Here is an 18,865-nt window from a genome sequence, read left to right as displayed (position 1 = left end):
AGCAGACTAACCTAAGTATTAAGGGTTTGGCTTTCTGTGCTGCATGTAGAATGGAGCAGCGATTCTCAGTTGCACATTATAATCACTTGGGGAAATCATTTAAGTCCCCTAATACCCAGACCACACCCCAAACCAATTAAATCAGAATTTCTGGGGATGAGACTCAAGTACCAATAGTTTGTGTGTGTTTTCAGGTGAACCAACATACAACCAGGTTAAGAAACACTGACCCCTGGATGGGAGAGAGTGGGGCAGGGAATCCAGTTAGGAGATTGCTGCATTAGTCCACATGAGAGAACATCAAAGCTCTGTTGATAGCAGTGGAAATGAACAGCTTTCTGCAATATTATAGAGAGAAATCTACAGGAATTGCTAACGACTAGTGTAGAATAGAGATTGCGTGGGGGAGAAAGAAGAGTCAAGGGTAGTTCCTACATAGTATCTGTGTGTATGGCAGATATTCCCTGATAAAGATATGGAGAAAAACGGGTTGAGTGGGATGAAAAATTAAGAGTTCAGGACTCGCCCAGCTGGTGTGGCTTAGTGGTTGAGTGTCAACAATTCCCGGTCAGGGTATATGCCTGGGTTGCAGGCTCAATCCCCAGTGGGGGGCATGCAGGAGTCAGCCGATCAATGATTCTCTCTCATCATTAATGTTTCTATCTCTCTCTTCTTCTCCCTTCCTCTATGAAATCAATAAAAATATTTTTAAAGGAGTTCAGGACTTGTTATATTTGAGATACAAGTGAATCATCCAAGTGGAAATGCCAAGCACATAGTTGAATCTGGGTAAAAGAATTGGACAGGAGACATAAAGCTGGAGATCATCAGAATGTAGATGATATTTTGAGCCATGTGAATAGATGAAATACCTCCGTGAAATGTAGGAGAGAAAAGAAGGAAAGTATTACATGCCAACCTAAGAAAAGACACCAATAGCTGACATTGATGTTAATGGTCGCAGATGATATAAATCTGTATGTTTTTAGTCTTCTAGGTGATTCTGGTCATGAACTAAGCTGGAAACCACAGTTTTACTAGTGTAGCATTTTTTTCTAATAAATTCTCTGGCAAAGGCACTTCTCCTATGCTTCAAATAATCCCAAAAAGGCTAGGCAAAGGCATATGCTCCTCAAAATATTCAGTGAAAATAATTACTGGGAGAATTCATGAAAAAAATCAGTAAGACAATAGAGAGACACAATAATGGGGGGTGGAGGGAGAGAATATGGTATGTACCATAACTAGGCTTCTTAAAGAAGGAGAGATGACTAATTGGATAGACAGCAACATCCTGAAAATCGTGGTTTCTTGTAACAGTCATTTGAGACCAGATCATTAAACAAACACTCTCAAGAAGTATATGTATTTTTTACCCCCAGAAGCTTGTAGCAAACGTCTAAGATCCTGTTAGTGTCAGAAGGAATCACTGAGGGGCAGAGGGAAGCTCTAAAATGGATTGGTAATTATAGTAAACAAGCATAACTATTATTTATAAATAGAGGCCCGGTGCACAAAAATTTGTGCACTCAGGGGGGTCCCTCAGCCCAGCCTCTCGCAGCCTGGGATCCCTCGGGGGATGTCTACCTGCTGGTTTAGGCCCGCTCCTTGGGGGATTGGGCCTAAGTGGGCAGTCAGACATACCTCTGGCAGCCCGGAGCCCTCAGGGGATGTCCACTTGCCAGTGGGGAGCAGGCCTAAGCTGGAGTCAGACATCCTTAGCACTGCTGAGGAGGCAGGAGAGGCTCCCGCCACCGCTGCTGTGCTGGCAGCTGGCAGCCTGGCTTGTGGCTGAGCAGAGCTCCCCCTGTGGGAGCACACTGACCACCAGGGGGCAGCTCCTGCATTGAGAGTCTGCCCCATGGTGGTCAGTGTGTGTCATAGTGACCAGTCATTCCCAGTCAATCTGCTGTTAGGGTCAATTTGCATATTAACCTATTATTATATAGGATTATGTGCCACTCAAGAGTTCTTTTTTCCTTCAAGTTCTAGAGGTCTGGCCCATTCTGAGGTAGAGAAATTGTAAATACTAGGGAAGTAAGACAGATTTAAAGGTTATCTGTCAGAGGCGGGGTTGGGGGCACATATACATAAATTTTCATAGCTACATGAAAGGACACTAAAAAGCACAGTGAATGTCAACTTAAGAAATACTAGTAGGTGCTTAAAGTCAGAATGAATATAAATTTATTTAAATGTTAAATTTCAGGGCAATATCTGTAACTTCTAATGGATAATAAAGTAGCCTAAAAAGTAGTTTCATTTCAAATAATCTGCTCAAGTTAAGGGATATTCATAGAAAAATTTGGCAGCCAGAAAGAAAATAAGAACGTCCGGATAGTATATCAGTTCCACAGGCAGCATATTTCTATTTAACCAAATGAGGAGGCAACTCCAGCCAAAGATTTCGGGTCTCTCTGTGTCCTCTCCCTTGATAATCTCATCCTGCACAGCACTTGTGTTGATGTAGATGACGTACATATTCAGACTTCTTTCCCAATCTCTAATTTCACATTTTCAGTGACTCGCTGGGTATTTTTACCTCAACAATCTCAAACTCACTCTGTTCAAAACTGATCGCATCCTCTTCCTTTGAAAACCTGCACTTCCTCTTGGGGTACCTTTTTTCTGTTTATGTCACCACATCCTTCTTGTCACTTTAAAACTGCAAACCTCAGATCCATCTTTGTCTCCTCTTCTTTGCCTCTAGCAAATATGTCAATCTGAGTATTTTTAGTTTCTCAGTTGCCAAGCCTACACTTACCTCTACAGAGTCTGATGTTTGTCCCTTCTTCCCAATTCCCTCTATTTCCACATCAAGTTCTTGTTATGTCTTGCCAAGACTACTGATGTTAGCCCTGATCAGGTAGCTGAGTTTGTTGGTGCGTCACGCCTTATACCAAAAGATGGTGGGCTAATTCTCTGTCGGGGTACACACCTAAGTTGCTAGTTGAATCCCCAGTCAGGGCACATACAGGAAACAACAGACTGATTTTCTCTCTCTTCTATTCTCTCTCTCTTTCTCTTTTTCTCTCTTTCTTCCTCACTCTCTAGAAATCAATAAAAACAGAAGAGAAACCAAGATGGCGGCATAGGTAAACACCTGAAATTGCTGCCTCACACAACCACTTCAAAAATACAACTAAAAGACAAACGGACATCATCCAGAACCACAGGAAGGCTGGCTAAGTGGGAATTCTACAACTAGAAGGAAAGAGAAAAGCACACTGAGACTCAGAGGAGGTGTGGAAGTAAAGTGCAGAGGTACGGAGACGCGCACGGAAAGAGCTGGAAACTGAGGACACGGTTGTCTTTTTCAATCGGGAGGGAGTCACAAGCTCACGACTGCTCTGAACTCCAGTTCAGGGCGAGTCTCTGGGGACCCAGACTCATATGGGGAGAAACTGGACTGTCTGGCATCGGGCGGAACTCAAGGGCGGCTTTCTCTCAGAGGTGCTTGCAGCGATTACGAGGACACTGAGACCTGGGACCTCTTAGGGCAAGGCTGAGGATCAGCCATAGCTGTTTACTCTGCCCTGTTGATTCCCTGAGACCCCGCCCCAGCCAATCAGTGCGCAGATGCTTTTGCATATGAATGGCCTGGCCCTTTGCAATCTAAAATTACCTAACAAACTGCAGCTGAGTCAGAGAGACCCAGAACATCCAAAAGATGGCCCAAGGCCCCACAGAAGCTTGCATTGCTTCACAGCTGGGCCTCATCTGGGCACCTCCAAACCCCAAACAAAGAAGAGGAAGCTACAGATCTCTCCATAGCTCCTGCTGGGTAGCCTGCAGCAGAGGCTAAATTAGCACCTCCTTAGAGATCCAAGAGCCAGTGTACCCAGTAGTCAGAGTGGGACCATCCAGATTACAACTCCTCAGATCCATAAGGGACACACTCAGGGGGCAGACTCAGAGAGCACCAAAGCCCCACTGAAGCAAGTCTTGCCCCATAAGGCTGTCTCCAGCACAGAAGTTCTGCCACCATAGACACAGTTGAATCTCACAGCCAGTTGGCCTGGAGGTCAATTCCCCCCAGTGATACCAACAACAATCAAGGCTTAACTACAACAAGACTGTACACAAAGCCCACAAAGGGGTGCACCAAGAGTGTCCACATCAGGTAATTGGGGAGGCTGAGCCACTGGGCCCTATAGGACACCTAGCACAGAAAGCCACTCTATCAACACAGGGAAGCAGCCAAAATACAGAGACAAAGAAACAGGTCACAAATGACAGAAATGGAGGAAAGCAAAGTACTGGATATAGAGTTCAAAACCACGGTTATAAGGTTTTTCAAGAATTTTCTAGAAACCGTGAATAAATTTAGTGAGACCCTCGATAAATCTAGTGAGACCCTCGAGGATATGAAAAAGGACCAACTAGAAATTAAGCATACACTGACTGAAATAAAGAATATTATACAGAGATCCAACAGCAGATTAGAGGATCACAAGAATCAAGTCAAAGATTTGAAATACGAAGAAGCAAAAAACACCCAACCGGAAAAACAAAAAGAAAAAAGAATCCAAAAATGTCAAGATAGTGTAAGGAGCCTCTGGGACAACTTCAAGCATACCAACATCCGAATTATGGGGGTGCCAGAAGAAGAGAGAGAGCAAGATATTAAAAACCTATTTGAAGAAATAATGACAGAAAACTTCCCCTACCTGGTGAAAGAAATAGATTTCCATGTCCAGGAAGCGCAGAGAACCCCAAACAAAAGGAATCCAAAGAGGACCACACCAAGACACATCATAATTAAAATGCCAAGGGCAAAAGACAAAGAGAGAATCTTAAAAGCAGCAAGAGAAAAACAGTTAGTTACCTACAAGGGAGTACCCATACGATTGTCAGCTGATTTCTCAACAGAAACTATGCAGGCCAGAAAGGAGTGGCAAGAAATATTCAAAGTGATGAACAGCAAGAACCTACAATCAAGATTACTTTACCCAGCAAAGCTATCATTCAGAATTGAAGGTCAGATAAAGAGCTTCATAGATAAGAAAAAGCTAAAGGAGTTCATCACCACCAAACCAGTATTAATATGAAATGCTGAAAGGTATTCTTTAAGAAGAGGACGAAGAAGAAAAAGGTAAAGATAAAAATTATGAACAACAAATACATATCTATCAACAAGTGAATCTAAAAATCAAGTGAATAAAAAATCTGATGAACAGAATAAACTGGTGAATATAATAGAATTAGGGGCATAGAAAGGGAGTGGACTGACAATTCTCGGGTGGAAAGGGGTGTGGGAGGTACGGGAAGAGACTGGACAAAAATCGTACACCTGTGGATGAGGACGGGGGGCAGGGGTAAGGACAGAGGGTGGGGTGGGAACCGGGTGGAGGGGAGCTATGGGGGGGGGGAAGAAGAGGAACAACTGTAATAATCTGAACAATAAAGATTTAATTTTTAAAAAATTTTACAATAAAAACATATGTTTAAAAATAAAAATAAAGTTTGGCTCAGTGGATAGAGCATTGGCTTGTGGATCAAAAGGTCCCAGGTTTGATTCTGGTCAAGGGCATGTACATTGGTTGTAGACTCCTCCCCAGGCCAGGGCCCTAGTCGGGGCTCATGCAGGAGGCAACCAATCGATGTGTTTCTCTCCCATCGATGTTTCACTCTGCTTTTCCCTCTCTCTTCTATTCTTCCCAAAAATCAATGGAAAAATATCCTCAGGTGAGGATTAACAACAACAAAAATTAATAATAATAATAAAGTAAAAATAAAACCATGGCTAAGAGAACAAAGAGCAGCTTTCAGAAGACTTTGATAAATATTCTCAAATCACTCTTAATCAGGATTCCAGCCAGATTTCTGACACCGCTGTAGATTTCAATAACCCCAGCTACTCACTAGGCCATCTTTCCATGTAACAAAAGATCACTGACATACCATTTTAACTGAAGTTCTGAGTGTGATGTTTTGATTAAAAACTAAATTGCTAAGCATTGTACAATACAAATCAGGCTGCTGAAAGCATCTGAAAGAACAGCCTCTTATCTCTTCTTTCACTGATATAGGCAAGAGGATTAAAGTTGAAAGACCATCCAGAGATCTGATGTCTGAAAGAATGCATGGATCAAGTACTTCGTGAAGTGACTATAATCCACCTGAGATCCAGTTTAAGAGTATTAGAAAGCAAAGTCATTAGTACCTAGAGAAGGCTCTTAGTCTCAGCTAAATCTCCAGAGAACTATTGTTCTCCCATAGTAATGAAGTGGAAAAAATTGCATTACCAGAATTCCTTTTTCATAGACAATACTAGCTTTGTTTGCAAACAATGCCTCAACAAGCCTGCCTAGGGAAGACACTAAGGCCTGCAGGGAAATTGCTAGTGTATGTGGCCATGACCTGGAGCGAATTCTTGGTCATTCCAGATGGTGGGGGGAAGGGAGAATGAAGAAGGAAGAGGAGAAAAGGGCTATGGCAAACAAGATGGCATATGTACAATATAGTATATTATGTGATCCCTTCTTATGTGCCTCCCCCAAAAAAACTAAGTAAAGGTCTTCAAATATACATAAAGATTTGATCAGAACACTCCCCCCCCCCCCCCCCCCCCCCCCCCCCGCAGTGGGCACAATGAAAGAATGGGCCTATGCCTACAGTGTATCCTGGAACAATCTAAAAACAGCCCATATGAGCAAAGGAGCAGAGAGAAACTCGAGTCCCAGAGTCAGCAAATAGTTTCTGTAAAAAGTCATACAGTAAATATCTTAGGCCTTATGATGCAAACAGTCCCAACTATTCAACTCTGCCATGATAGCATAAAAGCAACAACGGACAATGTTAAAAACTGTTCCAATAAAATTTAACTTATAGACACTGAAATTAACATTTCACCTAATTTTTCATGTGTCAAAATATTATTTTTCTCTTCATTTTTTGGACCACTGTTTAAAAATGTAAAACCCATTCTTAATATGTGGACCATATAGAAACGTACAAGTTGTCCCCCAAGCTGTAGGTTTGCCATGTCCTGGCCTTGGATATCCTACATAATAAAAGCCTCATATGCAAGTCGACTGAACGGCAGAACGACTGGTGGAACGACTGGTTGCTATGATGCGCACTGACCACCAGGAGGCAGACGCTCAATGCAGGAGCTGCCCCCAGCCCGCAGGCCCCAGGCCAGCCAAGGCAGGTGCTAGCAGGAGCCCTTTGGTCACCCCGCTGGTCCCCCCACTGAGGGAGGTGACTGGTGGCAGGGGCAGGACCGGCAAGCGGGCAGTATCAAGCCAAGGTGGGTGCCATTGGGGGGATCCCCAATCACCCTGCCAGTTGCCCCGCAGAGGGAGGTGACCGGTGGAGGGGGGTGGGGCTGATGAGCAGGCAGCGCCACTCTGGCCAAGGCAAGTGCCAGCAGAGGGGGTCCCTGATCGCCCTGCTGGTCACCCCACAGATTAGCCCTGATCACCAGCCAGGACTAAGGACCCTACCTGTGCACAAATTTCGTGCACCAGGCCTCTAGTAAGTATAAGAAGGCAATTAAATTATAGGAAGACTTTCAGACCAGCCCAGGGAGAGGAAATCATGCTAGTCTCTAAAGGTAGAGCTGTACCTGCTGCCATGCAGGTAACTTCTGGCAAAGCTCCAGGTAGCTCTGTAATACAGACATAGTGAACTCTAAGTGTCTTCTTAGTTACCTTAGTTGACCCTCCCTTCTGGTCTCCTCACTCCTCTTTCTACTCAGTCCAGATGTGTAGGACACTCTTGTGTACTGTTTAAGCAAAATCAGTGGAAGACTTTTTTAGGAGTAGGGGACAAGGAGAAAAGTTTCACAGGGAATAGAATGAATCATGCAATCAGGTAACACAAGTTTAGTTTTGAGTAACTCAGGATTCAGTTCAATCTCAGGCATAGACTTTCAAAGACGTGAATCCTATCTAATAAAGAGGGAATGTGCATATTGACTGTCATGCCCTCACAAGATGGCAGTGCCCACACAGGGGCAGGGCCAGCTGCTCAGCACACCTGCGCGGGGAGAGGCCGGGCCCACCCCCAGGCGGGGCCAGCCACTCTGCGTGCTTGCCTCTGGAGTCCCCTCAGCTCCGCTGGGGGCCTCTAATGCTTGTAACTACCACAATGATCAAAAGAAAGTATTTCCATCTCCCCAAAAAGTTTTCTTGTGCCCATTTGAGGTCAAGCCTCCTGAACCCCCAAATCCAGATAACCATTTATCTGTTTTCCGCCACAGTAGATGAGATTTCCCTTTTTAGAATTTCATATAAATGGAATCACACAGTATGTACTTGTTAGAAATAAAATGTTTTCTAATAAGCTGTTACAACTCATCCATGCGGCTGCATGTATCAGTAGGTCATTTCTTTTCATAGAATAGTAGTCCATAAATAGAAATATCATGGTTTCTTTTTTAAAATATATTTTATTGACTTCAAGAGGAAGAGAGAGGGAGAGAGAAACATCAATGATGAGAGAGAATCATTGATCAGCTGCATCCTGCACGCCCCCTACTGGAGATTGAACCTGAAACCTAGGCATGTGCCCTGACTGGGAATCAAACTGTGACCTCCTGGTTCATGCATCGATACTCACCAGCCAAGCTACCACAGTTTCTGTATGCATCCATCTGTTGATCAACTTTTGTTTTCCAGTTGGGACTAATATATATTAAACCAGTATGAACATTTGTGTACAAATTTTTGTTTAGACACATATTTTCTTTTCTCGTCAGTAAATACCTAGAAGTGGAATTGCTAGGTCATAGGTTAAACATTATAAGAAACTACTTAAATGTTTTCAAAGGAAGGTTATACCATTTTACACTCCCAATAGCAATGTAGGTGCTCCACATCTTCTCCAACACTTCATATTGATAGTCTTAATTTTAGCCATTCTAGCAGGCATGCAAACCCAATCTTATTGTGACTTTATTTGTATTTATGTGCTAATTAATGATGTTTAGAATCTTTCATATGTGTATTAACATATTAATATCTTCTTTGTATGGTGTCTATTCAAATATTTTATCCATTTTTAATGGACTGTTTAGCTTCTTATTATCAAGTTGTAGAATTTATTACATATTCTGGATGGATGCCCTCTGTGAGGTATCTGTATTCTTTTCTCCCAGCCTGTGGTTTGCATTTCCATTGTTGTCAGCTCAGAACATTAGATCACGTTAAACTAAAATGAACTAATGCAATTATCTGGTGGCCCATGGGGCTCTACAAAGTTTCTAGAATCTTCAGTTAACTAGTGTCAACTGAGGTATTCTATCTATGAAGCAGTAAAACTGAGATAATCTTAATTAAAGTCCTAAATGCATTCCCAACACCCCAAACCACATCATGTCACAATAGTGAGATTAATTAGGAAACAAAGTTGCCTCAGTAGTTGGTGTGGAAGGGCCGGTAGGGAGTGGGGAATGAAATGAGGAGGGGCCAAAAATAATAAAATGTCCTATTCAGTTTGAATTGCCAGGTTAGCTTAGTAGTTAACCTTCCTATTTTTCTATCCACAAGCTAATATTTTCAATAAAGATAAGTTAGCCAACATAAATACCACTTTAGATACATCAGAGTCCAAAAGGACTCTATTACATCAACCCATTTTAAAAGATTTAACACAACACTTGAAGAACTTAAAATGACCATTCATGAATGTTTGATAGCAGCCGATATCAAAAGGTTAACCCTCAATGAGCAACACTTGATAAATTCCAATTAATTACACACACCCCAGACTGAATGGCTCAGAACGTCATTATGTCTGCCATTATATTAACAATTAGCAAAGCAAAACTCCTGTGTTTGTGTTCTGGAATCCACTACCAACTGACCAGACACATGGGCAACAAGCAAGTAATGTATCTCTGATTCATTTGTTTAAAAAGGGATGGGAATTATGTTGTGTCAGTGACCCTAAATTAGAAAAATTCTAGGGCTAACTGAACAAATTATTTTCACAATTAAAATGCATAAAAGTTCAAATAAATAAATAAATAAATGCATAAAAGTTCAGTTTTCTGAAAGCATCTTAGCCACATTAAGTCATTTATTAATAACCAATACCAAAGATTTTCTGGAACCCACCCCAAACATTTATTGTCCTGTCAATTCCAGTCTTATCATTAGTAGTGGAAATTCGTAATCACCTAGCAAAATCCGTTCTCCTGTTCTACAGTAAGAGTTTAAGCAACAATTAACACTCTATTTCCTGACCACCCTTGAAGCTAAGTAGAACGACGTACCTGTGATCACCAACTTAACATGAGGAGAAGTAAAGTGTGCAATTCACATGTCGCCTACTTATGAGAAAAGATGACTAGCCCTAGACATCCACTTCCCACTCTGGTATGCCTGAGATTCAGCTTGACCATGCAGATGAAGACAATGCCGCAGAGTGTAGAAGAACCCACGAGATGAAAAAAACCTGGGTCCCTGAATGACTGTGTGGAGCTGAGCTGTTGTCACCTGGATGGCTTAATTTGAAACTCCTGTGTGAGACTTAACTAAACCACATTCTTCTTTACCACCATAGTTTTGATTTGCTGTGTTATAGCAGCTTTGCCTGTGTTATCCACTGCTTGTAGCCTTCTGAAAAAGCTGTCAAACCCTGAGTCTTCCTGATAAAGCAATTTTTAACCTTCCTAAGGAAATTATATCAACCATCCATCAGAAATTACTGTGCTATTCCGGAGATATAATTACTGGCAAATCTATCTAAAGAAGATTGGAGAAGTTAGCCTTTTATATCACTGTGCTTTAAATAATAAGAAAACCATATTTAAAGGCAAAACAACTTAAAAGAAGTTAGAGAAGACAGCCATTTATGTCACTATTAGTCATTTTTATTTCCTGTTATGCGGCAAAAAATGGTATGTTGTATAAAGGGAAAATTAATTTTATAAATTATCAAAGCCCATTCTCTACTCAAAATCAAAGTGAAAACTGATTCATTCTATTCCTGCTGCTATATAGTCCGTGCATTAAAAAAAGAATATACCATTGGCATTATTTCATTGGGCAGGTTCCCCAAGCACATTCTCCTCTTTCCATGGCCCCATGAACTAAGGCTTTAATTATAAGACTAGAGGCCCAGTGCACGAAATTCGTGCACGGGTAAGGTCCCTAGGCCTGGCTGGTGATCAGGGCTAATCTAGGCCTTCAGGCTGCCTGCCACCGGCTGGGGCCTTCCTTCATTCTGTGCCGCCCCCTGGTGGTCAGCGCATGTCATAGCAAGCGATCAAACTCCCGGTCTCCTGATCGAACTCCCAAGGGGACAGTTGCATATTAGCCTTTTATATATGTAGATGGCTCTCCAGTTGAATATTGGCCTTAGCAATTACTGTCTCTTCATTCATTTTACCTCTAGGGATACAAAGATGGATATGGTTCTGTCACTACCCTCAAGGAACTCACAGCCCAGAGTGAGAGAGATCTAAAAAGATGATGACACAATAAATGAGCTATGCAGTGGGAAGGGGAAGCAAGCTCGTCAAGAGAGGCCAAAAGGGTATTTCATCTATTGATGAAGGTCAGGGTCCTGTTCTGTCTTTGGGTCCTGGTCTATTTTTTTCCAGCCCTGTCCCACAGTGTCCACTCCATACATACTGATCAAAAGAAAATGAGTTTAATTTAGACCTGTGCTGCATCTAAAGAAATGCTGTGACCTTAAATGAGTTGCTCCTTTAAATCACAGTTTCCTCATCAGTAAAATGGGGAAACTAATATGTATTACATAGGATTGTTTTGAGAATTAAAGAAAACATATACAACACCTGCACACAGTAATGACTTAATGTATTAAGATTCCTTTCCCTCCCTTTCCCCTTCCCACAGTGCACCAGTTCTTGAAGCTAGGAATGTTCCCACTTTCACTAATTTCTAGATACCCTGTCATGTATTTCTATTTTCGGCCTATAACTTCTTGTGGATAATATGTTCTGATAGCTTATTACCTTCTATAAGGAACAGCATTTCTACATACAATCACACATCATTTAACAATGAGGACACATTCTGAGAATTGAGTGTTTAGGTGATTCCATTGTGCAAACATGAGAGTACACTTACATAAACCTACATGATGGAGCCTACTATACACGCAGGCTGTAAGGTCTAGCCTATTGGTCCTAGGCTACAAACCCGTGCAGCATGTTACTGTACTGAAAATAACTAGGCAACTATAACACAGTGGTAAGTATTTGTGTATCTAAACATATCTATACATAGAAAAGGTACGGTAAAAAAAAAAAAAAACAGCATAAAAGATAATGTTGTGCATGCACATGCACACGCATGCATAGACGTTGGGGGAGCAGGAGAAGAGCTGTGGATGGAGGTACCCTCAGGGGAAGAATAGACCTCAGGGAGAGAACGGGAGAAAGGGAAGGAGAAGGGAGGAGAGAGGGCGGGCAGAGATCAAAAGAGACCCTGAGAGATAAAGCTTGACAAAGAGAAATAGTAAAAGGGGGTGGAGGGCTGGTAAAAATAGAGATAAACAGAAGGTAGAGAGGTGAGTTTGTGCACACATTTGCGTGCGTGCTTGTGCACACCTGCTCAAGGGCGGGAGTGGGTGGGCTCCTGGGTCCCCTCCTTCCCACTCCTCCCCCTCGCTCCCTCTCTTGCCTGCGGGCTGGCGCTGAAAGAGCCGGTAAACAGCTGAGCTTCCTTGTCTGTTTTAAACCACACAGAGTTAACAGTAAATTCAACATCTCGGTTCGGTCCAGCCTTTTCTTTCAACATTGCAAACAAACGTTTTGCTTATGACCCATGATGATCTTATGACACTGAGCCACGCATCACTTAACAACAGGAACACGTTCTGAGAAATGGGTGGGCCGGTGATTTCACACTGTGCGAGCATCACCGCGTGCACTTACACAACCCTAGGGGGCAGGGCCTACCACACACCTGGGCGGCACGGTGTAGCCATCGCTCCTGGGCTACAAACCTGCACACAGCATGCCACCGAGCTGAAAATACGGTGGGCAGCTGCAACACAATGGGAAGTATGTGTGTACCTAAACATATCCAGACATAGTAAAGGTACAGTAAAAAATACAGTAAAAAACTGAAAATGGTACATCCATATAAGGCACTTACCATGAAATGGAGCTCACGGGACTGGAAGCTGCTCTGGGTGAGCCAGGGAGTGAGCGGGAGGGTACGTGAAGGCCTAAATAGGGCCTGGCCTCGCCGTAAAGCATTGCGTTAGGACTTTACGACAGTTATGAGCTATGACGTCACTCGGCAATAGGAACCTTTCTGCGCCATTACCACCTTAGGGAACCACTGTGCTACCCGCCCAGCTGGCGGTCATTGCCAGAAATGTCTTTATGTGACGCGTGATGTACTCGGCTTCAGCTTGTCCTGTTCTTCTGCCACGACTACATCTGAGATGGACTCGCGAGCTCCTGCCTCTCCTTCAGATTTCTCAAAGCCAGACAGGTCTCAGCACCACGGGTCTGATTTTTTTTTTTTTTTTTTTTTATCAACCACATTTTGGATGCAGTGGGAATTTTTGGCATTGCTGCTTCATTCCTGTTCGAGATGTGCAAGAACAATTAATTGTCTCTGTGCCAGCTTCTGGTTACATGAGTGCCCCCTGCTCTTATTCCCAATTATTTTCTCCTAGAGTTACACACCTAGTAATGCTGAGATTGAAAGGGGATCTTGCCCGGCAGGTGTGGCTCAGTGGTTGAGTGTCAACCCAAGAGGTCTCGGTTCGGTCAGGGCACATGCCCAATTGAGGGCTCTGTCCCCAGTGTGGGGCATGCAAATTTGGGTGTCAAACTGTGGGAGATTATCTGCAAAGATGACCAAGTCAATTTCTGTGGTCCCATGCCACACCGCCTGCCCAGCAGGGGAGTTTAATGCCCCTCCCTTAAATCTGGGTGGTCCTGTGACTGGCTTTGACTAACAGACTACAGCAAAAGTGACCCCATGCCAGTTCCAGGACTGGACCTTAAGAAGCCTGGCAGCTTCTCTTGTGCTTTCTTGCTACTCTGAGTCACCACGTAAAGAACTTCAAGCTCTCCTGATGGAAAACAGGACCACATGGAAACAAAGGCCTGATGGGGATGACTGGAAGCAATCCTGCTGACAGGCAGCACCAAGGCTCCCAACACGTGAGAGAGGCCATCTTGGCCTCCCTGGCTCTCCCAGGTGAATGTAGTTGCCAGGGTGAGCTCAGCCAACAGGTGGAGCAGATAAGCCATTTCTGCTGAGTCCTAGAGCAGTAGTTCTCAACCTTGGCTGCACATTAGAATCACCTGGGAATCTTTTTAAAATCCTGATTTCTGGGCCTCATCCTCCGGAAATTCTATTTCTTTGTTACTAATGTTGTGGCCCCACCCCATAACAAAGAAACAGAATTTCTGGAGGATGAGGCCCAGAAATCAGGATTTTAAAAAGATTCCCAGGTGATTCTAATGTGCAGCCAAGGTTGAGAACCACTGTCCTAGAGGGATTTCCTGACCCACAGAATTGTAAGCAATAAATGGGCATTGTTTTAAGGCACTGAAAGGTTTGAGATGCAACAATAGATAACTGGTAAACCATATCTTTCCCCACCTGGTTAACCCATCTCGTTATCTCCATTACTCAGCCACCCTTCAGATCTCATCTCTCTGATGTCCCAGTAGGAAAGGTTATCTGGAGCCAAAATGGTCCAGCAGGCTCGTCTCCTCCTCCTGCCAACATTTTCCAAGCCAGACTTGTCCAACTCAGCTTTGCTTGGCCTCAGATAAAACTCTAGGATGTTCCCCATTTGTGCTTTTTTTGTCACACCTCTGCCTTGTAATTCCAGGGCCACTATCATATCCAGTTGGGATCTTCCTTCAGAAACCCTGAAATTACAATATGCTTATGGCTATGTTTGAGCATAAGAGAAATCTGTAAATGTGTTTCTATGTATCTGTATCCAAGTACTTGTTTTCATTTATATTCCCTAGGTCTCAACAGAGTCAACATTACATTTAGTGCTATCTATGGTTGTATCGTACAACATACATAGATGTCTAATCTCTTTATGTAACTTTCCCAGTGCCAGCTAATCATGTACCAATTTCTGACAAGAAGTTCCTTTTTAATTTTCTACAAAAGATTCTTTAATCCAGTTTGATTCATTTAGTAATCACAATATGAATATGCTACATTGGCCTGAAGAGCCCATTCGGTGTTTTCAAGAGATCTGAACTGTTTCCAATGGCAACCAGGGAATCAGCTTGACATCTCAGACTGTAAGAACCTGAGAGCCCATCCATATGATGAGCCCAGCAGAGGACTGGGAGGCTTATGACATTTTAATCATTGATAATTTGGGTTGTGCTGATGAGAAGATTTTTTAATACAAGGAATTTGGAGAGGGTGCCCAGGAGAGTTGCCAAGGTAATTAAAACAGCCTTGTAAATTGGCTTGAAGAACACCCCAGGCCATCAAAATCACCATCCGCCTATCTGACCCCCCTCCCCAGGCCACCTCCACCTATTCATCAGATGTTCTCAACCTTAATTGAAATTGACAACACAATGAGGACAAATATGCGCCACGTCTCATGCAGCACATACTACTTCATAAACCCCTAAAGAATGTGACACCAAATAACGAGGTAGATCATTTGTACCCTGCCGACTTTCTAAAAGTGTTTGAGGTGGCTCACATTAAAAATGCAGTGAGAATAATGCACAACATGAACACAAGGTAATAGCCAAGCTTAGTCATTTAAAAGTGTATAGAGGAGGTGGTGAAGGACTAGAAATTAAACCCCCAAAATGCTAAATGAGGAAACCTAGGCTATCTGGATAGAAATCTAGCTTTGAGTACCCAGCATTGGGGAAAGGTGTGAAGAGGAGAAAAAAAGCATACTCAGTGAGCTGTAGTGAGGAGATGGGAGGAAAAGAAGGTGGAGGCAGAGTACCAACATAGCCTGGGTTCCAGTCTCCATAAAGTGCACTGCTCCAGGAGTGGTAAGGAGGAAATTAAGTCACCAGCGCCATAATATGTGTGTGTGTGTCTGTCTGTCTTCACCAATTATCTACAGCTTAAAATAAAGAGACCCTTCAGAGAACCCAGTATGAGGTCCAAGTTCAAAGCTCCCAAGTCTCCCACAGATATCTGACCTGTGCCAAGTTTTCAATATTCCAGCAAATGAAGAAGAATGGTCTTAAAGAGTTTCCTAAATATTTTTCCAGCTCATACCACTTTATGCAGTTCTGTGATTAGAATTATCATTGTCATTTCAAGCGCAAGAATATAATTCAAGTGCACAGAGTATCACAGTTTTCTGAACAATACCTGCCAAGTCCTCCTCAGGTGCTCAAACATGAGGATATGAACTGAGCAGATCAGAAGATGAAAGCAGAAGGGAGCTGTGGGGATATCAAAACCCAAACTGGGGCCATGATGTCCATGTTCTTGGTACTTGAAGACTTTCTATTTTCTGCAGAATAGAACCTCCCAGAGCTTCCCTCAAACCTGAGTCCCTTGAGAGCAGAGCCCTCTCCTTGGTCAAACACCACACTTCCCACATTCTTCCAAAAAGGAAAGGAAGCGCCCAGTTCTTTCTCCCAGCTTCCCCCATTCCATTATAAAACTAAACGTATTCAGATATTTTACGGACTCCTTCAGATGCCATATAAAAAGGCAATGCCTGTGGGTATAAAATCATTTTTTAATACATTAACACATTCTCTCAAGGTTAACATTTTACTGAAATTTTTAATTTCCCAAAGCATAGGATGGACAGGATGAAGTTAGTTAATACTAAGAAGGATTTATTCACTGGTTTTTGCCTCTTGGGATCAAGATGACCACTATTTTATGTCAAATAAAGAAAAGTAAATGGATTTCTTAAGACAGAGTTGGTGACTCAGAAATCATCTAGGATAATAATAATTACTTGTTTAGGACTTACTACATAAGGTATATGCTATTATTATGCTTTTTAATAAATGAGGAAATCAGAGCTTGCAATAGTTAATGTTTGCTCCCAAGGTCATAAATCTACAAAGTGATGGATGTAAAATTTAAATCCAGGTAGTCAGATGCTGCCAAAGAAGAAATAGACTTCTAAGCAGAAAATAATGACTGGTTTCTTGCTGCAATGAAAATATATTTCCTTTAAACCTTGAAATAATTCATCTGTCCATAAATACAAATGATTGTGATACATCTTGGGAGGATATAGCCTTAAAACATAGCTCCTAGCTCCACTTATATGCTAGAAAATGTTCTGTCGTGCAAGCCCTTGCACAACACTCCCTTAAGCATCAAGCCCTGAGGACAATGAGGTTCTGGCCCACCTCAAATAATCTTAGGAACAAAGCCTCAGGTCTGTTGACCAAACACACCCCTGAGCTATACCTCTTGAAATTGTATCTGATCTGTTAGGTGATGGTTCATATAAGTGCTGACTGACACTTGCAGAAGTGACCACAAGATCCTGTAACTGCACCATTAGCCATCTCTATTAATTATGAAATAAAGACATACAAAGCGTTCACATACAGCCCTGGTTAGTTTGGTCACTGGATAGAGCGTCATCCTGGGGACTGAAGGCTCCTGGGTTCGATTCTGGTCAAGGGCACATGCCCAGGTTTCGGGCTCGATCCCTAGTAGGAGGCATGCAGGAGGCAGCCGATCCGTGATTCTCTCTCATCATTGATGTCTCTCTCTGTCCTTCTCCCTTCCTCTCTGAAATCAATAAAAAAAAAATGTTTTTAAAAAGAGTTAACATACAGACTAAACTCTCAAACTCATGTTAGTCATTAGCTTCATCCTTGTTTACTACAATTCCTAAATTATAAAATATATTGCTTTTGGTTTCCCCTGTCTTTCTCTCCACCAAGATGGAGTGGTACAAGCAAATAGTGACTACAACACTTTTGGTTTCTCTCCAACATGTAGAGAGCTTGGAAGTGAAGCCACCCATCTTTACAACATAAAAAAGCTGAGCAATCTGAAAAGCAGCTGCTTTTCCTGGGCCCATCAGAGAACTGTGGTTGCAGGGAAAACTGCTGCTCCAAAACCTGGGGAGGCAGGCAAAGCTAGCAAGTCATAGACAAGATCTGCTTCCCTGGAGCAGAAGCTGCTGGCATTATAAATGAGTAGGAACACCTAGCCATCTGTATATAGAAAAGGCTAGGTGACTGGCCATACATACGTCCGACCATCCGACCAACCAACTGGTACATATGACGCACACTGGGAATTTAAAAATAAACGTTGCCCTAACTGGTTTGGCTCAGTGGATAGAGCATCGGCCTGCGGACTGAAGGGTCCCGGGTTCGATTCCGGTCAAGGGCATATACCTTGGTTGTGGGTTCATCCCCAGTAGGGGGTGTGCAGGAGGCAGCTGATTGAGGTTTCTCTCTCTTTGATGTTTCCAATTCTCTATCCCTCTTCCTTCCACTCTGTAAAAAAAAAATCAATTAAATATATTTAAAAATAAATAAAATGAAATAAAATAAAAATAAACGTTGACTTCTACATGCGCGATAAAGCTCTCGCTGGCACCAATCGCACGTGTGTTTTAATTTTATAATATATCATATATACTATTTTGACATGTAATTTTTTGCAGTAACATAATTACCGCAGGAATCTTTTTTCTAATTAATTTCCTTTCAATGTGCACAAATCCATGCACGGGGCCACTAGTATTCACAGAAATCTTCACAAAAGCCCATTTACTTCATTTCCTCTATTATGCAGCACAACATGACCAGCTTTCAACAAAAACTTGCAGTGCGTGCCAAGGTAGGAGAAAACACACTCCAAAAACACAAAGGAAGCATCAGAACTAGATTCAGATACAACGTAGCTGTTGGGAAATCAGACAGGTAATTTAAAATATCTATGATTGATATGTTAGAGACACTAAAGGG

This window comes from Myotis yumanensis, unplaced genomic scaffold (genome assembly GCF_028538775.1).
Source record: "Myotis yumanensis isolate MYYU_CA2020_CCGP unplaced genomic scaffold, mMyoYum1.0.hap1 SCAF_14, whole genome shotgun sequence".
NCBI classification, from domain to species: Eukaryota; Metazoa; Chordata; class Mammalia; order Chiroptera; family Vespertilionidae; genus Myotis; species Myotis yumanensis.
The sequence above is the reverse complement of the archived record's forward strand: the minus strand, read 5'-3'. Positions refer to the sequence as shown.